The sequence below is a fragment of the Hippocampus bargibanti genome, linkage group LG07 (genome assembly GCF_051943395.1).
Source record: "Hippocampus bargibanti isolate YZ-2025 linkage group LG07, ASM5194339v1, whole genome shotgun sequence".
Classification (NCBI taxonomy): domain Eukaryota; kingdom Metazoa; phylum Chordata; class Actinopteri; order Syngnathiformes; family Syngnathidae; genus Hippocampus; species Hippocampus bargibanti.
Window position 1 is genome coordinate 1882501 of NC_142740.1, and position 24217 is coordinate 1906717.

General features: G+C 39.7%; 1 protein-coding gene across 1 annotated transcript in view; it reads left to right on the forward strand.

The window, feature by feature from the left end:
• Positions 1-634: 634 nt before the first annotated feature.
• sema6bb (sema domain, transmembrane domain (TM), and cytoplasmic domain, (semaphorin) 6Bb) overlaps positions 635-24217 on the forward strand; it is a 127080-nt gene continuing 103497 nt past the window's right edge. The window contains exon 1 of the mRNA XM_088999976.1: positions 635-1274. The gene's annotated coding sequence lies outside the window, so the exon portion shown is untranslated. The remainder of the gene's footprint in view (positions 1275-24217) is intronic.

Here is a 24217-nt window from a genome sequence, read left to right on the forward strand (position 1 = left end):
TTTTATTCCTGAAATATTAAATGCATAGCATTGCTATTGTTACAATGAAACTGTTTTGTTTCATTTACATGTTATTCAGAACTAAACCACAACAAAAATGTCATCTTTCTGTGCCGCTTTACTTAAATAAATACCTAAAGTGTAAGTAAACTTAAAAATAACTTTTTAGAATGTAATATTGAGTTTATGGAATATCACTTTAGTAAAAAAGTTTTCATTCGTCTCATGAAGCGGCCATTTTGTCACTTTCTGTCAATTTAAAATGGCGTCATCAGCTTCTGACTACACCTGAGCTGTGATTGGTCATTACCTGTGGAACCGTGATGTCATTTCCGCCTGCGATGGATTAAAAAGATGCATTTTATAAATAAAAAATAAAGAAATAACATTTTATAGTACTGTTTCGTGTTGCGTAATTCACATACCACAAAGGCAATATGAATAAAAATATTATTCTGACAATGAAAATAATATTCACGTATTTTCGACTTGACTTCCCCTTTAAGTCAAACATTTGAATCGGCAGTCTTTATTTTCTCCAAGTATCGGTATTGATACAGAAAATCGCTACTAAGCTTTTACCACTTGTGCTTAATTAGTCATTAATTTATTCCATTCCAGTACTTGGATAATTCTAGTTCATGTTTTGGCACCACCGGTTCTCCTTCACTGGTCTCCAGCGGTTCCGAGGAGAGAGAGAGACTCCACACGCCGAAGTCCTCCCACCTCCTTCGAACAATGTCCGTCCCGTCTCGGGGAGGGAGGGAAGACTGGAGCTCATTTGAAAGTGCCGAACGAAAGGGCGGCTGTGTTCAGATCAGAGGAGAGTGGAACTCAATGAGACACGGAGAGACAACGATAGCCGGACCGGAGAACCGAACGAGCGGATATAATTTGCCGGTCCGTCGCCCGCAAGCGGCGTCCACCTCGGGACACTTAAGTCGGGGTGACCCCCTCCGCGCACCACCGCGTGTGTGGCCATGTGTCGCCGCCTTCCATAGACTCTTTTGTGGCCTTGTCTTTTTGCGGGACCAGGGGACAGGTGGCGGTGGTGTCGGGGACATAAACACGCGCAACCCCGCCACCCATCATCCATCCCCCGGTGGATGTTAGGCCGGCGTAACGGGGCTCCGGACTCGGCATAGACAGGTGCGACACGGGGAGGAGTAGTTTGCACCGAAGTCCCTTGGCGATTAGACGGATTTTTGTTTTGATCCAATAAAGCGGAACAGTGACAACTCCGAAAGATTTCCTTCCACCTCAGACTAATCAAGGTAAGTGAAAACAACTGTTTGGCGTGCTTCCTTCCGCATTCGGTTGTTTGTTTATGTCAGTTTAAACCCTCCAAATGCGCAAAGCGATTAACTGTATTTCCATCCTTCTGCTTATTTTCCCCCCGCTTCAATTTCCTACTGCGTAGCTCGCAACCACACACTTAAAGGACAACCGACGCCTCAAGTTGTGTCCATAATTTGTAAATCACTTCAAATGACTTCTACCGCACATATTTTACAAAGATTCCACCGCATATAGCTATATTTTACGTTTTAAGACTCGTGCTGAATATTCCGGAAGTTTTGTTTTTGAGTTGGTGACGAGTCCGTACGTGACGTCACTGAAAGAACGCTCCTGACCGAAAAAAAGGACTAATTGTAGCAGTCCTTCCATCACGTCAATGCTTGTTTGGTTTAAAAACCTCGTGTTGCACCAGAAAGAGCCAGAAGAGGGCGTCCAAGCTCAATGTAAGGAATTTTTCAGCCTGTGGAAAGGGCTGATTAATTCCTCACAGGAGCTCGGTGGCCATTCTCTGCCTCTTTTTGGGTGAGACATTTCCCCCCAACGTTGCCTCAAAATGGCACGGAATAAATTCTTTAATTGATTGCAAACATGTATGCTTTCCTCTTCAGAACTATTTGAATCATATTCATAACTGGATGAGTAACAAGAAAGTATCTTCTCCAAATCTGAAGTCATTGTTTTGATTCTAGAGCAAGGCAAGACGTCCTTGCGTGACGTCACGAACAAGGGGGAGGGACTTTCTGAAACTCGCCATCTCAGAGCTCATTTTGAAGTACAGTGAGACCTCAATTTACGAACGCCTTATAATACGAACTTTTCATCATACGAACGTCAAATTTATGAAAATTAAGCCTCATAATAAGCACTATTTTCATAATACACACCCACCACGGCCGGTCCATCAAGCACACGACCTTCGGATCTGGCGGAGTGATCTTCGGCGGAAGCACACGACCGAACAGCGCTCCAGCTGGCGCTACTTTCCATAGCACTTCTCATTGAATGCACACGTCGATCGCCTACTTGCAGCTTTTTGCTGATAATTTTACTATTATGGGACCGGAAAATAAACACCACTCAATAGTCAATAGTGTCAATAGTCACGCTAAATTGTGACTGCCGCTCGCGACACATCAATTTCATTTCATTTCAAGGAGTCGCTGTCACCTCACATGTTTTGCATTTGACTACAAATATCATCCTGCGTGTTTTGGCTATTTTAAATGCTATAAAACGTTTTTCTGATGTCAGTTAGGAAAGGAAAAATGGTGTCGGTTGTCCTTTAAACGAGTCCAGATTCTCTCACCGGACTCTTCCAGTGGCACTGGCAAACACATAAAGGCCAGTGATTTATTCATGCAATTGTCACAGCAGCTCGACTTAACATTAAAACCGCCTCAGTCAGCCAGCGTTTTTTAATTGAGACACTTGGGATTTAACCTGCAGTGCTTGCCCTTCTCCCTCCTTCCATGTATTATGCAATACACTCATTATAAACTGTTCAAATGGATTCTGGCCAAACTCTCAAAACAGTTGGACTTGAGACATGTGTCCAGTGCGTTGCTGTGTCTGCTTCCCACTAGCCTACCGGGTGTTTTGTGCCACCCCTTACAGTGATACCTTGGCTTACAAAATTAACTGGTTCCCAGACAGAGTGTGTAAGGTGCAAAGTGTTTATCCCAAAAAATAATTTCCCATAGGAAACCATTAAAATGAGAATAATCCGCTCCCAGGTCACCATAAAACATAATTTTCTAATTAATTGGTTCCCAGACAGAGTGTGTAAGGTGAAAAGTGTGTATCCCAAAAATTAATTTCCCATAGGAAACCATTAAAATGAGAATAATCCGTTCCCAGGTCCTCATAAAACATAATTTTCTCCTGAATAAGTCTTAAAACTACACAAATATACCTTATTTTATGTGTAATAAATGTGCTATGGTATTATAATTAAATAAATAAAGTGTACTGTATAATAAAGTCGTTTTATTGACTTTTGTGATGGTCGTTGATGGCTTGATGGAAAGGAGTGTCCGGTTTCATCAGCATTAAACACTTGATGAGGAATGTAACCTTCTTCTTTCACCATCTTGAGGAATGATCCCTTGTAGGTGCTTTCTCTGCCATAATTTTATCTAGTTCCTCATCAATTGTGTTCTGTTTAGTTGGGTTTATAGTTTTTGCATCAAGTGTACAGATGGCTTCTGCAGGTTATTTGTGGGGCCTGATTTATGGGAATTTTAACCTTGCAGTCTCCACTCTGCAAGTTGAAACTCTCACTGCCGCCTGCCTGTATCTTTAATATTTAAACCACCTTCCCTCACTGCTGCGTTCTTGACCAATCACGGGACTTTAACCGAAGACTAAGGGCGGGGAATAGAGGACAAAAACAGTCGGCTGCCATTTTGTTGTTAGAAGAACAGGCTCGTTCGCCAACGACACATCACTCATCGTGGCGCCCCGTGTGTATCCCGTAAAATAGTTCGTATGCCAAGGTAAAATTTCCATAAATTTAACGTTCGTAAACTGAAAAGTTCGTAAGCCAAGGGGTTCGTAAACCGAGGTATCACTGCACTGCTTACTTGCATCCCATCTAAAAAAAAATCTTTCCCTACGATCCTCAATGTCCATATTAGATCCGCCGTGTGGACCCTGCGGAATACTTGATGCAAATTTCAAGAACAAATAAAACCCACGAGGCGTGCTACGCAATGCCCTGAAATGCTTTTGAATAATATTATGATCATTTGTTGCATCAGTCTTTTTTTATTATTTTAGTATGCCGCTTAGAGGAATTTATTAAAATGCAAAAATTGCCCCCTCCAGGGGGCTGAGAATTGTGGTTCTGCATTAAAATTAATATGAAAGTTGGACAAAGTGACTGTCATCTCCTTTCTAATTCTTTATTAAAAATGAAAACCATGGCTAAGCGATACACATGGAAAACCAAAGGTGTTTCCAGCATCTATAATTTTCCTGTTAAAAAATAATCATTTTTATGCCACATTTGTCTTAAGATATAAATCAATTCATTGTATATTTGTTTGACCACCAGAGGGTGCTATTTTGCCCCATTCAAATCATGCAGCAATAATAATAATAATAATAATAGTAATAATAGTAATAATAATAATAATACATTTAATTTCTAAGCGCCTTTCAAAACTCTCAAGGACACTTTACAGTCATATGATATTTTTTTTGTGGGTGGGCAGCGGCAGCTGTACGCGCCAACGTTCACTCAACCCGGAAGTAACTCAAATAGCTATTAAGATAGCTAGCTAGTTAATAGATACACTAATAATATTAATACATTTCATTTTTAAGCACCTTTCAAAACTCTCAAGGACACTTTAGAGTCACTGGATATTTTTTCTGCAGGTCGGCAGCGGCAGCCATACGCGCCAGCGTTCACTCAACCCGGAAGTAGTTCAAATAGATAGAAAGCTAGCTAGCTAGCTAGCTAATAGATACAGTAATAATAATAATACATTTCACTTCTAAGCGGCTTTCAAAACTTTCAAGGACACTTTACAGTCACAGGATATTTTCTCTGCAGGTCGGCAGCGGCAGCCATACGCGGCAGCGTTCACTCAACCCGGAAGTAGTTCAAATAGATAGAAAGCTAGCTATCTAGCTAGCTAATAGATACAGTAATAATAATAATACATTTCACTTCTAAGCGGCTTTCAAAACTTTCAAGGACACTTTACAGTCACAGGATATTTTCTCTGCAGGTCGGCAGCGGCAGCCATACGCGCCAGCGTTCACTCAACCCGGAAGTAGTTCAAATAGATAGAAAGCTAGCTATCTATCTAGCTAGCTGATAGATACAGTAATAATAATAATACATTTCATTTCTAAGCGGCTTTCAAAACTTTCAAGGACACTTTACAGTCACAGGATGTTTTTTCTGCGGGTGAGCAGCGGCAGCCATACGCTTTGGGTCGCCATCCTCACATTGTCGGGGATAGAATCTGTGATGGATTTTGCCTGTGACTTTTCGAATGAATATATTTTTGCAGTTCTATTTACACGACTGTACTTTTTCTGGCTGGTGGGAGTTGTACGACTGTAAACACTGTCAACTAGCTCCTCTTCTCGCTACGTTTTTCTCCAGTGCTGGACTGCATGTCGCTTTCTTTTTATAGCGGGTGCTCTGTTTCAAATTCAGCCATTGCCTTTTGTCCATCGCTGAAGTTTGTCAAGTGGAAAAGGGAAACAAGAGGAGTAAGTGGACTGACTCCCCAAAGGGGTTGGAGACCGAGTGTTAGCGAGAGAGAGAGTGAAGAAGTGGACTCAGTCAGGGCGATGACACCACGCAAAAACGACCATTCTGTTGCGCGGAATGCGTCAATCAGTCTTCTCCTCGACAAGAGTCTTCAAGTCTTGTTTTTTCCCCCTCTCTCCTTCATTTTATTTTGCTTCGTTAGGCTGTCACCCAATTGAATCACAGACAGACAAACAGCAAGCTAGCTAGCTAGATTCATAGACAGTTAGCGAGATAACTGGGCAGGCAGATGGTTAGCAAGATAGCTTGAATTCAGTTGCATTAAATAATAATATTTTTCCTGCCTGATTAGGTCATGTTTTATTTATTTATTTACATGTTTATTTGTTTTTGACACGGAGACAAACGTGGACGGAGGTGACGCTTTATTTATTTATTTATTTATATTTATTTATTATTTACTTAGTTACTTATATGTTTAAGTATTTTTAATTTTATATGAATTTTTATTTTAATGTGTATTTTTCACGTAATTTTATAATTTAGTCATTTTTAAATGTTATTTTTTAATAATTTTACTTTCTTTTTTATTTATTTTTAATTTTGTAATTATTTAAGTTTTTAATTTTGGAATGTTTAATAATTTTTTATTTTCAAATTTTGTAATTTTAAAATTTGAGATTTTTTAAATTTTTGAATTTTTAACTTTTTAATTTTTTAATATACATTTTTTTGAAATTTCGAAATTTCGAAATGTAGAAATTTTGGAAGTTTGGAATTTAGAAATTTTGGAATGTAGAATTTTTGGAATGTAGAAATATTGGAATTTTGGATTATTGGAAGTTTTGAAATTCAGACATTTTGAAATTTAGACATTTTGAATTTTTGAATCTTAAAATGTTAAAATTTTTGAATGTTTACATTTTTGAAAATTTGTAATGTTAATTTTGAAATTGTGAAATTTTGAAGTTTTGGCGTTTTGAAATTTAGTAATGTTGAAATGTTTGAAATTTTGAAAAATTTGAAATTTTGAAATTTTGGCGTTTTGAAATTTAGAAATGTTGAAATTTTTGAAATTTTCGAAATTTTGGAAATTTTTGAAAATTTGAAATTTTGAAAAATGTGAAATTTTTAAATTTTGAAGTTTTGGCGTTTTGAAATGTAGAAATGTTTGAAATTTTCGAAATTTTCCAATTTTTTTTCAATTTAGAAATGTAGAAATTTTGAAATGTTGAAATTTTTAATTTTTGAATTTATTATTGAATTTTCTTAATTGTTTTTTTTACGTTTTTATGTTGGTATAATTTTTGTAATTGTTTCAATTTTATCCCTTTATTTTTTTGTATGTATATTTTTGTGATTTCTGATTATTTTTTTTGATCGATTGTTTGTTTTTTATGGGCAGCAGTTCCCACTATCTGAGTTTGCCATTAAAAAAAGACATTCTAATCCCATCCTGCATTAATTTTCCATACATGTCCTTGATTTATGAACTTGGCCACGGAACAAATCAAACTTGTGTGTCAAGGTAAAGCTATTTATTCGAGCCAACAACCAACCCAAAGAGCCTTTTCTTTTCATAGTCGTGAGGCCCCTCCGTTTCTTCTGTTGAGCTTCTCGCGCCCTCTCACCTAATTGTAAGAGACGTGCTATCAGAGGGAATGAATGAATCCACAACAGAGGAAAATACCTGCCTGATGGCATCTTTGATCTTCTCAACGGGGTTCAGGCTTTTTAATTTGTTTAAAAGCAACGTACGCAGCACAGCGCAATCTTGGATCGCTGCCGAGAGAAAATCCCGCTGTGGTCTTTTAACCCTCTGAAAAGAGCCGACCGACTGCAGCGTTTAAAAAAATATACATGCTTGTTTATTATTATTATTATTATTATTATGAGAGACCAGCACAGAAATAAACTGAGTATGAAATGGATAATTTAGCATTACGCTTAGCGTAAATGGAATTAACCCATTCACGAATCAATTCGGGAATTGAAAATAATAAAAATATTAATAATAATAATACATTTTATTCACTCAACTTGGAATAACTCAAATAGATAGAAAGTTAGCTAGATGGCTAATGGATAACTAATAGCTAACTAGATAGATAGCTAGTTAGATAGACAGCTAGTTAGCAAATAGATATCAAATAAATATGTAGCAAGACGTCTGTGTAAGCTTTCAGTCGTACAGGAGTGGTCCATCGATGATATCGATGTCATCCGTACTTCTTTCAAAAAAGTACAGATGACGGCTGAAGAAACCTTTTCATAGCTATGCAGCAAGGTTGCCAGCTAGATAGCTAGCTAGATAGCGGGATTAGCTAGCCAATAAATAACTGATAGATAGCTAGATAGCTAGCTAGACAGACAGCTAATAGATAGCATATAGATAGCTAGTTAGCAAATAGATATCAAATAGATATGTAGCAAGGTTGCCAGCTAGATAGCTAGCTAGATAGCCAGCTAGATAGCGGGATTAGCTAGCCAATAAATAACTGATAGATAGCTAGATAGCTAGCTAGACAGACAGCTAATAGATAGCATATAGATAGCAAATAGATAGCTAGTTAGCAAATAGATATCAAATAGATATGTAGCAAGGTTGCCAGCTAGATAGCTAGCTAGATAGCCAGCTAGATAGCGGGATTAGCTAGCCAATAAATAACTGATAGATAGCTAGATAGCTAGCTAGACAGACAGCAAATAGATAGCATATAGATAGCTAGTTAGCAAATAGATATCAAATAGATATGTAGCAAGGTTGCCAGCTAGATAGCTAGCTAGATAGCCAGCTAGATAGCGGGATTAGCTAGCCAATAAATAACTGATAGATAGCTAGATAGCTAGCTAGACAGACAGCAAATAGATAGCATATAGATAGCTAGTTAGCAAATAGATATCAAATAGATATGTAGCAAGGTTGCCAGCTAGATAGCTAATATCATTTATAAAATAACCATTAGCGTCTTATGAAAGGAGAGAGTCTAAGATTTCTTACGCCACATTGTCGTCCTAAAACTCAATATTGTACGAGTCCTGCCATTTGAGTGACAATGACAAAAACCCTGGCACTGAAATGGGCACATTTTTGCACATGTATGGCAGTGAATGACAGTCTCGTATATGTTTCCCCTTGAAGTGAATTGATGGATATGATATTTTGACTTGCGTGACCAAATCCACAGCTCAGCGTTTGGCGACCGATGCTTCACACGGCAGATTTTTGAACCTTGACTCTGACAAACCCATCAAAGCGAAGCTCCTGTCAAGACTTTAATTTCTCCTCTCAGGCATGGACAGATGTGTTTGTTTTTCACCGGAATAACATCAATAACCTCCGAGACCTGTAGGCAGCTTTCCGACTGTTGTCAGAAATGACTCAGCGGTGGTAGGCAAGATGATACGAAGAGCATTTGAAGGCGTTTAGCGTGCTCAATGTAAGCAAGTACAGTGATGCCTTGGCTTACGAACTTAATTGGTTCGCAGACAGAGTGTGTAAGGTGAAAAGTGTGTATCCCAAAAATTTATTTCCCATAGGAAACCATTAAAATGAGAATAATCCGTTCCCAGGTCACCATAAAACATAATTTTCTAATTTTCTAAACCTTAAAACGACACAAAATATACCTTATTTTATGTATCATAAATGTGCTATGGTATTATGATTAAAGAAATGAACTGTACTGTATAATAAAGTTGTTTTATTTACCTTTGTGATGGTCGTTGATGGCTTGATGGAATGGAGTGGCCGGTTTCATCAGAATTAAACACTTGATGAGAAACGTCGCCTTCTTCTTTCACCATCTTGAGGAATGATCCCTTGTAGGAGCTTTTTCTGCCATCATTTTACCCTGTTCCTCATCAATTGCGTCTCTGTTTAGCTGGATTGATAACTTTTTGCAAGTGTACAGATGGCTTGTACGGGTTGTTTGTGGATCCTGATTGATGGGATATTTTCTTTCATCACTTTGCTGCTGTGAAATGTAAATGTCTCCACTGCGAGACTAATAAAGGCAAATCCAATCCAATCCAATTTTAACCTTGCAGTTTACACTTTGCTTTTGAACTATCAAAGTTGAAACGAGTCCAAATGTCACTGTTTTCTATCCATTTTATCACTCTCTTTTTGTCGTCTGTCTGTCTCTTTAATGTTTCAACCACCTCCCCTCACTGCTGCGTTCTTGACCAATCACGTCGCTTTAACCGATGACTGGGGGCGGGGAATAGTGTACCAAAACAAGCCGGCTGTCATTCTCTTGTTAGGAGAACAGGCTCATTCGCGAATGACACATCAGTCATTGTGGCGCTCCGTGTGTATCCCGAAAAATAGTTCTTATGTCAAGGTAAAATCTTCATAAATTTAACGTTCGTAAACCGAAACGTTCGTAAGCCAAGGTTTTCGTAAACCGAGGTATCACTGTATTAGCTTGGGCTGAAAATGCTTCGTTCAAGACCGTGTTTTCTTGAAATGAGATAACAAAGGGGACTGTGACAGGGTTGACAAAGCGCTCAGCGGAGCTTGGCTAATCCGGACCAAGCGGTCGGTGCCTAGTGCCTTATTGTAAAGTTAGCTAATTTCAGGAGCTGTGCCTTGCATACACTCCTGCGCTGCGTCATTGGACGTTTTGGTATGTGGACAGTGCATGTCACTCCTAGGCCTTCAGTAGTGCTATGTTTGAATCAATTGACAGCTGTGAGTGTGGTGTGATTTACTACACATCCACTAGAAGCAGGAAGACGAAGCAGAGATGGGGTCCAGTTAAAGATATACAGTGAGACTTCAGCTTACAAACACCTCAACTTACAAACTTTTCGTCTTACAAACGTCAAATTTATGAAAATTAAACCTTATAATAAGCACTATTTTCATAATACACACCCACCACGGCTGGCGGACTGATCTTCAGCGGAAGCACACGACCGAATAGCATCAGAGGTTAAGTTACCAACAGTCCTTATGGAAGGTGACTCTCCTTCCATAAGCCATAAACAACCATCAAAAAGTCAATAAAACTTTATTTTACAGCACAGTTTATTTATTTAATTACAGTCCTCATGTAATCCACCTCTCTTTCCAAACAGCAATTCCCTTTGACCTTCGACCTCCAACGCCATTCCATCAAGCCATAAATGACCATCACAAATGTAAATAAAGTGACTTTATGATACAATGCAGTGTATTTCTTTCATTACAATACAATAGCACATTTATTATACATAGAATAATAGTATGTTGTGTGTAGTTTTAAGGCTTATTTAGTTGAAAAGTATATTTTATGGAAACTGATTATTCCCATTTTAATGGTTTCCTATGGGAATTCTTTTTTCGAGATACACACTTTTCGCCTTACACACTCTGTCTGAGAACCAATTAAGTTCGTAAGTTGAGGTCTCACTGTAGTTAGTTTGGCACTTGCGTTTGTATTTATGTTAGCATTGAGCTAATTGAATTTAATACAACTATTATTACAACTATTGAACAATTATAACAAATATTTTATCCATTTAAATTCTCTTTGATTTCGTGTATTGCGTGCAATACTCTGCCATTTTAAACAATAAACATACAGATAAATAAAAAAATAAGTAAATAAATAAAAAACAACATAAATAAATACATGCATTCATAAATAAATAAATAAATACATAAATACATAAGTAAATAAAAATAAATAAATAAATACACAAATAAATAAAAACTCAGACAATTAGTCGCCAGCTTGTTCCTTGGAAAAGCGCGCCTGCCAGTCTTTAAGATGGAGAATTAAGATTCAAGGAGAACAAGGGCTCAACCCATTTATTGATCAGATCGATTATTTTAACAGATGAAGAGGTGTACCAAAGCCTCGCCAGTGAATACTGCCGAGCTGCACAGTGCTGCGTTCCTGTTTTAAACCTGCCAGCTCAGCTTCCTTCTTTCTTTCCCTTTCTTGTCACTGACGCCCCCCCCCCCCCCCCCAACCTCTCCCTCACCCATATACACACCCAACGCCTTTCCTTCCTTTCACACGTTAAGTTATTACAGCGGATCCGGGTTACTTGTGAAAGCACACTTTAAAAAAAAGATATATAAAGTTCCTTCTGGCTCGGTCTCACTTTCGCTATCCAAAAATGGCGCATAAAATCACTTTTGGGAAGTGAAAAAGTAGGCTCGTAGTTCTCCAAATAAGTTCTATTGTTCGGATCGCTTATACGGTGATACCTCGGTTTACGAACCACTGGGCTTACGAACGTTTCGGTTTACGAACGTTAAATTAATGAAAATTTTACCTTGGCATACAAACTATTTTTTTGTGATACACACGCAGATGCCACAATGAGTGATGTGACGTTCGCAAACGAGCCTGTTCTCCTAACACGAAAATGGCAGCCGGCTTGTTTTGGTACTCTATTCACCGCCCTCAGTCTTCTATTGAAGCCACGTGATTGGTCAAGAACGCGGCAGTGAGGGGAGGTGGTTTAACATTAAAGAGACAGGCACGCGACAGAGAGAGAGTGGGAAAATGGATAGAAAACAGTGACATTTGGACTGGTTTCAACTTGGATAGTTCAAAGGCAGAGTGTAGACTGCAAGGTTAAAATTCCCATTAATCAGGCTCCACAAATAACCCGCACAAGCCAACTGTACACTTGATGCAAAAAGCTATCAACCCAGCTAAAGAGACCACAATTGATGAGGAACTAGGTAAAATGATGGCAGAGAAAGCACTTACAAGGGATCATTCCTCAAGATGGTGAAAAAAGAAGGCCACGTTCCTCATCAAGTGTTAAATGCTGATGAAAGCGGCCACTCCATTCCATCAAGCCATCAACGACCATCACAAAGGTCAATAAAACAGCTTCATCATAGAGTACAGCTTATTTATTTAATGATAATACCATAGCACATTTATTATACATGAAATAAGGTATATTTTGTGTACTTTCGAGGCTTAGAAAATTAGAAAATTATGTTTTATGGGGACCTGGGAACGGATTATTCTCATTTTAATGGTTTCCTATGGGAAATTAATTTTTGCGATACACACTTTTCGCCTTACACACTCTGTCTGGGAACCAATTAAGTTTGTAAGCCAAGGTATCACTGTATGAATCTAAAACAAATCGGACTTTTAAAAAGCTGTGATGTAGCGTGGCTTTTTTTTTCCCCACCTTTGAGTCCTTCTCGTTTCTGTTCTCTGTTTGCTGACCCCCCCTGAATCCCCCCCGGACCTTGATGTCAAGGCCTCTCAGGCAGTGTGGTCTCTGCCCACAGGGAATCTGAATGGGACAAATTGACCGTAACAATGTTCCCACTTAGCATGTAGCTCTGGGAGTGAAAAGGAGGTGAAAAGGAAAGGGACCCACCTGATGATTGAGGGCTGGGGGGCGCTGGCGGCCAGGGAATACCTGGCAAAGATAATAATCACATTTGATTGACACTGTCGTAGAGGTCTTCGTGTCACAAGTTATTTGTTTTTGTGGCCGTTAGAGGTCAAACGGCAGGTCGGATATTTCAGTTGATAAAGGACAAAAACGGCTTTCTGTTTATTTCGATATCACTATCACTAGTATCTACTTTCTAGTACTAGTAACTAGTATGACTAGTTAGCAATCGTTCAGTTTGACACTTTTTCTCTTTGGAAACATTCATACATGTACATTCCAATATACACACGGCCGACAAATTCAATTCGTCATCTGTTAATATACTGTACATCTGGTTAACTGGCTATTGATTAGCTATCTATTGGCTAGCTGGCTAGTTAGCTGGTGATATATTAGCTATCAATCCAGCTAGATAAGTATCTATTAGCTAGCTGGCTGGCTATCTATTAGCTATCTGTTAGATATATAGCGAGCTAGCTGCCAATCTATTAGCTGGCTAGCTATCTATTAGCTTGCTATCTATTAACTATCCATTGGCTATCCAGCTGGCTAGCTATCTACTAGCTGGTTAGCTTGCTATCTATTAAGTATCTATTGGCTATCTGGCTGGCTAGCTGGATATATATTAGGTATCTATCCAGCTAGCTGGCTATTAGCTATCTATTAGCCTGCTAGCTGGTTATCTGTTAGCTATCTGTTGGCTGGCTGGCTGGGTATCGATTGGCTATCTATCCAGTTAGCTGGCTATCTATTAGATATATATTAGCTAGCTCGCTAGCTTTCTATCTATTTCAGTTATTCCGGGTTGAGTGAACGCTGGCGCATGTGTCTGCCGCTGCGTTCTTGACCAATCACGTGGCTTTAACCGACGACTGGGGGCGGGGAATAGTGGACCAAAACAAGCCGGCTGCCATTTTCTTGTTAGGAGAACGGGCTCGTTTGCAAACGACACATCACTCATTGTGGCATCTGCGTGTGTATCACGAAAAATAGTTTGTATGCCAAGGTAAAATTTTCATAAATTTAACGTTCGTAAACCGAAACGTTCGTAAGTCGAGGGGTTCGTCAACCGAGTTATCACTGTACATTTTGAACACGTTTTACTGCGCACGTATGAAAAAAACAACTCCGCCGCTATAAAATAGGGCCTCCCAGTACATCCTGAGGGGATTTGTCCTTGCATGTATGAGCAAGCATATCAGGGGGGACTATTTTACCCTCACCCCACCCTCACTTTCACATTTGTGAAGCCCCCTATGACAGCACAGCCTTGGCTTGTAAGCAAGAGACTAATGAGGGGGGCCACAGTCAGGAAGCGAGAGGCCTGTCCCATACAGCGTTGGATAGAATTCCCGACACACGGACTTTCCTTGCGTGTTTTAGCCGTGTTAAGCCCCCGAGGAGCACTTTCAGCTGTTTATTGAGCGAAATGAGAGCTTAAAGTTTTACTCGAGCTCCAAAAACATGGAAGCTGATCTATTGTTCTTTCGCAATGTGATTTTTTTTTTTTTAAATAGCTCGGCTTACGAACTTAATTGGTTCCCAGAAAGTGTGTGTAAGGCGAAAAGTATGTCTGCCAAACATTTATTTGCCATAAGAAACCATTAAAAATGAGAATAATCCCTTTCCAGGTCCCCATAAAACATAATTTTCTACTAATATTTTTTTTTCATGTTTAAAATTGGGTGCAATGGGGCAAATCTTTCACACACGTAGTCCCCACCATGTCACAAAAATGTGTATGTGTGTGTGTGTGTGTGACATGATTCATGAAGTCCCCACGAGATGACTAAAATCTGTAAAAAAATAAAAACAAGAAATATGCCATCTGAAGGTGACTTCTGAGTGAACATATGCTCTAAAAATGTTTCCTAAAATAAAATTGGCATAAATATATTTTTTTCATGTTTAAAATTGGGTTCTCATAGGGCAAATCTCTCACACACGTAGTCCCCACCATGTCACAAAAATGTGTATGTGTGTGTGTGTGTGTGTGACATGATTCATGAAGTCCCCACGAGATGACCAAAATCTGGAAAAAAATAAAAACAAGAAATATGCCATCTGAAGGTGACTTCTGAGTGAACATATGCTCTAAAATGTTTCCTAAAATAAAATTGGCATAAATATATTTTTTTCATGTTTAAAATTGGGTTCTCATAGGGCAAATCTCTCACACACCTAGTCCCCACCATGTGGCAAAAACGTGTGTGTATGTGTGTGACATGATTCATGAAGTCCCCACGAAGTAAACAAAATCTGGAAAAAAAACAAGAAATATGCCATCTGAAGGTGACTTCTGAATGAACATGTGCTCTAAAAATGTTTCCTAAAATCAAATTTTCATAAATATATTTTTTCATGTTTAAAATTGGGTTCTCATGGGGCAAATCTCTCACACACAGTCAGTCCTCACCATGTAGCAAAAACGTGTGTGTGTGTGTGTTTGTGTGTGTGTGTGTGTGTGTGTGTGAGACATGATTCATGAAGTCCCCACGTAGTAACCAAAATCTGGAAAAAAACAAAAACGAAAAATATGCCATCTGAAGGTGACTTCTGAGTGAACATATGCTCTAAAAATGTTGTTCAAGTCGAAAAAACATTGCTAGAGGCCATGGCCAGCGCTTTATCAGCACCCAAACATGACAAAAACCCGGGGAAAAAAAATCAGTAATGGCGCTCCACGTCATATTTTCAATTCCCGAATAAATTCGTGAAGGGCAGTGAATGAGTTAAAGGCTTTCTGATTGTGATGATGGTATGTAGCATTGCAAATTAGCATTAAGCTAACGACGTTGTCTCACTGCAAGTCTGTGCTTTTTGCTCAATAAAAGCTGCAGAAACACTCGCGTCATGTATCAACTCAGTTGACCACATCATTTTCACACTATTCAAATGTTCTCATCTGAAATGCATCGTTTCACGGTTCACACGTTAGCGTCGACGCATGAGACGGAAATCTTTTCGCGGCGTAACACATATGTCGGAATCCATTACCGGCACTTTCATTTCAAAATAAGACATTGCTATCACCGTCACGAATAATGGATACGTCTTACGCGGAAACGGCGCTTCCAAAAGGCGACAATGAGAGACTTTGATTGACAGCGTGGCGGTGACGGCTTTTCTGTGGCCGTCTCGTATTCACGGCGCCATTGCGAGCGCCCCCCCTCCCCCACGTAGAAAAAAAAAAAGGGGCCTTAATTGTATTTGCATGTAAATACTCTTCACCTCTCGGGCTTGACTGGCGGGCCAATCAAAATGGCTGAGCGTGTGTGTGTGTGTGTGTGTGAGAATGTGTGTGAGAGTGACATTCAGTGCTCAAGCTCAGGCAGCACTTTTACTGCTCAGAAATGTGTTTTGCGGGGGTGGGGTGGAGGGTGATGACAGGCTTCCCACGGGGGGACGTGATAGGGGGGTGGAAGTGATAGAAAAATGATGGTGGCGACAGTGTTCGGGCCTTTAAAGAAAAGAAGCTTGGGATGGGAGGTGTTTACAGTGATACCTTGGCTTAAAAACTTAATTGGTACCCTGACAGAGTGTGTAAGGTGAAAAGTGTGTATCCCAAAAATTAATTTCCCATAGGAAACCATTAAAATGAGAATAATCCGTTCCCTGGTCCCCATAAAACACAGGTGTTAAAGTCAAGGTCCGCGGGCCTAATCCGGCCCGCCACATCATTTTTTTTCGGCCCGCGAAAGCAAATCAAACTTGTTAAATTCCATGATGATTGCTAAAATCTGAGCCAAAATTTCATATTTTTGGATGTCAACCACAATAAAAGTCATTATTCTTGACTTCAGATTTGAAAATGAGTTATTCATTAATTTGCTGTGTGCTCTATATGTAATATTTGAAGGAATTTAAACATTCCCCAAATTCATAACGGCCCTCGAGAGGAAACCATAACTACAATGTGGCCCGCGGCAAAAAATGACTTTGACACCCCTGCCATAAAACATAATTTTCTAAGCCTTAAAACTACATAAAATATACCTTTTTTAATGTATAATAAATTTGCTATGGTATTATAGTTAAAGAAATAAACTGTACTGTATAATAAAGTTGTTGTTCTCTGCGATAATTTTGCCTTGTTCCTCATCAATTGTGTTCTGTTTAGCTGGGTGTACAGATGGCTTGTGCGGGTTATTTGCGAAGGGAAAAAAACATTACCAGAGGTCTGACCAGTGCTTTATCGGCACCCCAAAAGAAAAATATAATAATTCCGAATAAATTCAGGAATGGTTGGTCAGTGCTTTTCTCTCCTACGAGGGGGCGGCACTTGCCATGTTATATAAACCAATATCGTACAGACGCTCCTCAACTTACGAACGAGATACGGTCGTTCGTAAGGTGAATTCGTATGTAAGTTGATTCAGTGCTATATTTTGGATTGAATGTATTTTTATGGCTTATATAAAAGTAAGTTTAAGGTTTATATAAGTATGTTTATGGCTTGTGCGACCTTGACAGTTTTGAAAGGCGCTTAGAAATGAAATGTATTATTATAAGCTAGCTATTAGCTATCTATTAGAGGTCTAGCTAACTGGCTAGCTATCTAGGTAGATATCTATTAGCGGTCTAGCTGGCTAGCTAGCTATCTAGCTAGTTATCTATTAGTGGTCTGGCTGGCTGTCTAGCTATCTAGCTAACTATCTGTTAGCTATCTATTAGCTAGCTAGCCTGTAAAGCGACCTTGAGAGTTTTGAAAAGCGCTTAGAAATGAAATGTAGTATTATTATTATAATAAATAGCATGTATTGGTTTGATATTATTTGTATTTATTGAAATAATGTTACCTCTGCACGTCTGAGCCAGGAAAATGTGTTTTATGGTATTGGGCAAGCGAAAAAGGTTACGATATGCACTTTACAGATGCTGGCTTTGCATTGCAGTGGCGTTACTTATAAGCCCCACCCCCCCACAACCTCTCACCCTCCGTTTGGCCCCACCCCCTCATTTCTTTTGGCCGAGCTTGAGAAGCCAGTGTGCCATCATCAGCACCATTAACGGCCACAACAAAGTGGCTTTGAAGCTCTCTGCAGGGTTTTGGCTGTCATAGGACGGACTGTAATGGAGGCTACGCTCACATTGCCCACCCCTCGCCATGTTCCGTGACTGTCAACTGCTTTCGATGTACAGTGATTTTTTAAAATTAGCATTTATTTATTCTTTTTATTTATTTGAAAAGCCAATTAAATGTCGGAAGCTGTTCAACTTAATAAAAAAAAATCTATCTATCTATCGAGCTAGCGAGCGATCTATTTAGCTATCTATTGAGCTATCGAGGGAGCTATCGAGCTAGCTAGCTCGCTCTTGAGCTATTGAGGTATCGAGCTAGCTATCTATTGAGCTATCAAGCTAGATAGCTATCAAACAATCGAGCTAGCTAGCTACCTACCTCGACATATGTATCTGGCTGTACTCTAGAGCTATCTAGCTATCTAGCTAGAGCTGTCTATCTATTCTAGACTTTACAGCTATCTATTTATCGAGCTAGCTATTGAGCTCTTGAGCTAGATATTAAGCCATTGAGCTATCGAGCTAGCTAGCTAGCTGGACTCTAGAGCTATTTACTGTCTCTAGCTAAATAGCTATCTAGCTATCTAGCTAGAGCTGTCTATCTATTCTAGACTTTACAGCTATCTATTTATCGAGCTAGCTATTGAGCTAGCTATCGAGCTAGCTAGCTATTGAGCTATCAAGCTATCTACCTATCAATCAATCGAGCTAGCTAGCTAGCTAGCTAGACATATCTATCTGTACTCTAAAGCTATCTACTGTATGTAGCTATCTAGCGATCTAGCTATCAAGCTAGAGCTATCTATTCTAGACTTTACAGCTATCTATTTATCGAGCTAGCTATTGAGCTATCAAGCTAGCTAGCTATTGAGCTATCAAGCTAGCTATCAAACAATCGACCTAGCTAGCTAGCTAGACCTATCTATCTGGACTGTAGAGCTATCTCTATGTAGCTATCTAGCGCCAGAATTATGAATTCTGCGCCATTTATTGAGAATACATGCAAATTAAAGTTATACATTAGTAAAACATAGTTTTCTTGATTATAATACCACGTCTCTGGACGTTCTGAGCACCAACAGATGTAAGCAATAAAACATGTTTCCCATGAACTGATAAATTTGTATCCTGGCTAATGACCTCTTCCTGTGAAAAGGAGTTTGAAGTCCTAAATTACCTCTGTGATATGGACTCCCCCAAGTCGTAAATGACTCCTGTGAAGCTGAGCGTTTAAATTGCTGTGTCCGTTGACCCCATTGACCCCATTGACCCCAGGTTGCCCGTGCTACACTTGTGTATTGAGTCACAAGTGTTGACTAAGCATACAACAGCATGAAACTTTTAAATATGATAACTTCTTATTCTCTAATCTCTATCAAACCCCCAACACACACACACACACACACACACACACACACACACACACACACACACACACACACACACACACACACACACACACACACACACACACACACACACACCTTTTTTGTATTCTAATCTAACCCTGCAAATTTTTCTACATGAACCTATTTCCCCTCCAGTTCGCCAAGGTTATCAGGTTTATAGTCCGCCTTCCACCTTGCTAAAATTGAGTGACATTAAATTCTACAAGGCCAATAGAAATGCAATGTTGTCAACATCGTTTTTTACCGAGCGTATCAATGTTGTCGAAAGGAGTCTTTCTGTTTCCATTTTATTGTTTAAAAAAAGCATTCTTTCCTTCAGTCTTGGCAGCATGCAAGCGAATCCGGGACCTTGACTGGACTCTTTTCTTATCGCTCCCTCGCTCGCTCCTTATTTCCATGGCTTACTTTGTCGCTAGCCAAATCCCTAAAAAGGCAAAGAAACTGATTACGCCAAGCACATTTTTTTTTGTCGCTTGTGTTTTATGGAGCGTCCGCTCAGCGTTTCCTATTGTCAAGTTTCTACCCTCCCAACGCCGATAAGGAATAATTACTAGCATGTTGGTTCGTCTGTGTCGTCCAGGGGTGGTCCATCGATGAAAAGGTTTCTTCAGTCGTCATCTGTACTTCTTTGAAGGTTTCGCTTCTTATCCAAGGGGATTCGTCAGCAAACTAAAATCTTTTGCTAGTAGTTTCGGCCCTATATATATATATATATATATACACAGTAAAGTCTCGTTATATCGATATTCAAGGGAGTCCGAAAAAATATCGATATATCCGACCCTGTTTGCATGTAATTTTCTCCGTGCGTGCATAGAAATAGTATCGATATAACCGGGACTATCGATATATCCGATATCGATATAACGAGACTTTACTGTGTATATATATATATATATATATATATATATATATATAATACATTTTATTTCAAGCGCCTTTCAAAACACCCAAGGACACTTCACAATAAAAACAATAGAACACAGCACATAACAATAAAACCATAAGTAAAATGATAAATAATAAAATAGAGAGAATTAGACATTGAAAGCAATTTTAAACAAATGGGTTTTGAGATGAGCCTTGAAAATAGGGAGGGAGTCAATATTACGGATGTTGGGTGGGAGTGAATTCCAGAGTTTGGGAGCAGAGCGGCTGAAAGCTCTGCATCCCATCGTGGTGAGACGGGCAGAGGGCACATAGAGGTGAAGGGAGGATGAGGATCTGAGGGACCGAGAGGGAACAGAGATTTGAAGCAGGTCAGAAAGATAGGGAGGAGCAAGGTTATGGATGGCTTTGAAAGTAAACAGAAGTATTTTGAATTCGATACGATGTTTAACCGGTAGCCAGTGGAGTTGCTGGAGTACAGGGGTGATGTGGTGAAAGGAGGGGGTTTTGGTGATGATCCGGGCTGAAGAATTTTGGACGAGTTGGAGTTTATGGATAAATTTCTGATTGACACCGAAGAGGAGTGCGTTGCAATAATCGATGCGGGAGGTGACAAGACTGTGGATAAGGATAGCAGCGGAGTGAGGGGTGAGCGAGGGACGGAGACGGTTAATATTACGGAGGTGGAAATAAGCAGACCGAGTAATGTTATTAATATGGGAGTGAAAGGAAAGTGAGCTATCGAGGATGACACCCAGACTCTTGACCTGAGGGGAGGGGGACACGGTAGAACTGTCAATGGTGAGGGAGAAACTGTTAGTTTTGTGGAGGGTGGATTTGGTACCGACAAGAAGAAGTTCAGTTTTTTCACTGTTGAGCTTGAGAAAGTTATGGGAAAGCCAGGATTTAATTTCTGAGAGGCAACATGAGAGGGATGAAGGTGGAAGAGAAGCGTCGGGTTTGCTGGAGAGGTAGAGTTGGGTGTCATCCGCGAAGCAGTGAAAGTGAATGCCAAACTTACGGAAAATATTGCCAAGAGGAAGTAGGTAGATAATAAAGAGAAGTGGCCCCAGGACAGACCCTTGAGGCACACCAGAGGACACCGGAGAGGACCGTGAGGTGAACGAGTTGATTTGGAATATATATACATACAATATAATATATATATATATATATATACAGTAAAGTCTCGTTATATCGATATTCAAGGGAGTCCGAAAAAATATCGATATAACCGGGACTATCGATATATCCGACCCTGCGCGCATGTAATTTTCTCCTTGCGTTCCTAGAAATAGTATCTTAATAAGCGGTACTATCGATATAACCGATATCGATATAACGAGACTTTACTATATATATATATATATATATATATATATATATATATATATATATATATATATATATATATATATATATATATATATATATATATGTCCCTACTGTCCAGACTCTGCTATGATTGGTCCCGTTGGGGGGAGTAGAGGACGACTCCCTGTGGCTACACTGATTACTTCTATTGTCCTGCCTGAGTATGCGATCTACGACTGGCCTGATTGTCCCATTTGCTCTAGTATCACCTCATCAGCATTACTAAGCCTATATTTGCGAAGAAATCTGTTGTACGAATGATCCAAATTGAACCTCACCCCACCATGGCGATTCCGTGAAGGATTTTGCTGTTTTATAAAAATAGCTTCTTTTACTCCCTTTTCAAAACATCTATTTAGCTTTCGCTAAGATGTTAACCTCATTGTCATCAAATGAGTGGTTACTAGCTTTTAGATGCATATGTACTGCCGATTGAGGCCCACTAGTATTATCCCTGCGATGTTGATAAAGTTTTTTTTTGAGAATTTGTTTAGTCTCCCCAATGTACTTTACAATATATATATATATTATATATAAATATTTCAAAGTCAAAGTCAGCTTTATTGTCAAATATGCTAATATGCGTGACCTACTCGGACCCAGCGTGCAAGGCATTTATAATGACTTTCACAAACATAATAAACACGAAAACGACAATTTGCCGGGAGAGGGGATATTTGGCCGTCAGATACATGCAGCGTGGTGGGACTTCCATATTTTGAGTCAATTTCAAAGAGAGGGGGGGGGGGGGGGGGTCCATATTGCAGGTGACACCACTCATTTGCTCGCGACTCTGCAGAGATTCTCCGGCCAGGCTATTCCCACAAGGCCCGCCCCCCTGCCCCGCCCCCCTGTCCCGATTTCCCCATTGCATCACATTCCGCGCCACATGATGGTGTCCGATTACGTTGTTGGCGACAAGCTGTAGTGTTTACTGGCACGTCGGTGTGAAGAATCCCCGAGTTCCCGTTCGCGTTGAGTCATTCGCGGCTTGCTTCGGATTATCCCGGCGGACGGGTGAACGGGCTTTGATGTTTCATTCGCCGTCGGTTGCTTGCGGTCCGTTTTTTTGCACTTGCCGCTGCATCTTTTTGCTCTGCTATTTCATCTTTTTTTCTAATATGATGGAATAGTGACTTTTTCATAGCTTGTACGTTATAAAGTAAGAGGAACCACTGTGAACATGTTGAAAAATATTTTTCTGGGGGTGGGAATCAGAATACAATACAATACAATACAATACGTCCTGGCGTGACGCCACGAACTCGGAAACTCGCCATTTTCGGGGTCATTTTGAAGTAGTTATGGGACACTTTAAGTCATTTGTATTGGTGTTTTACATTTGACTACAAATATCAGCCTGCGTGTTTTGGGTATTTTAGATGCTATAAAACATTTTTCTGATGTCAGTTAGGACACAAAAAAAATGCTGTTGGTTGTCCTTTAAAGGACAACCGACGTCTCCGGACAAGTAGTGTCCATAATTTGTAAAATGGCTTCAAATGACTTCTACTGAGCGTATTTTACAAAGATTTACCGCATATAGCTATAATTTACGTTTTAAGACTCGTGCTGAATATTCAGGAAGTCTTGTTTTTGAGTTGGTGACGAGTCCGTACGTGACATCACTGAAGGAACGCCCCTGACCGAAAAAAAGACACATTGTAGCAGTCCTTCCATCATGTCAATGTATTTTGCTGTACTTGTTTGGTCTGAAAACCTCGTGTTGCACCAGAAAGCCGCCAGAAGAAGGCGATCAAGCTCCATGGAAGGAATTTATCAGCCTGTGGAAACGGGCTGACTAATACCCTATACGGCTTTGTGGCCATTTTCTGCCTCCCTTGGGTGCGACATTTCCCACCCCTGATGCCTCAAAATGACACGGAATAAATTCTTTAATCGATTGCAAACATGTATGCTTTCTTCTTCAGAACTATTTGAATCATATTCATAACTGGAGGTGTAACAAGAAAGCATATTCTCTGAATCTGAAGCCATTGTTTTGATTCTCCACGAATGCAAGACGTCTTGGCGTGACGGCACGAACTGGGGGCGGGACTTTATGAAAATGCCCAATTCGCAGCTCAATTTTTTTTCTCAGATTTTGGACACTTTAAGTCATTTTTATTGGTGTTTTGCATTTGAATAAAAATATCATACTGTGTGTTTTGGGTATTTTAGATGCTATAAAACGTTTTTCTGATGTCAGGGAACAAAAAAAAAATGGTGTCGGTTGTCCTTTAAATTTTTCATATAATAAATGTACGCCATGATCCTTTACCCTGCTGTACGGTTGACAGTCAGTCGGTTTATTTTTAATCAAATCACCGTTGTCCTTTTTTTTCATGCTCCGTCGCTTCCTATCATCATGAGATCTACTCAATATAGAAGAGAGATTCTCATCTTGTTAATTCAGCACACCCCCTCGCCCCCTCACCGTTCCCTGACGTCTTTATTTACAGACGAGCGGGCCACGTTTAAGGCCGGGAAAGATAATGCCGACACTTGAAGCCGTAACACGGGATAAGGATTGAATGGCTCAGGATCAGCTTTGTCTGTTATGCTTTTGGCTTTGCTTAATCTGCTTCTAATGCATTTTCAGCAACGTTTTTTGGAAGCCACT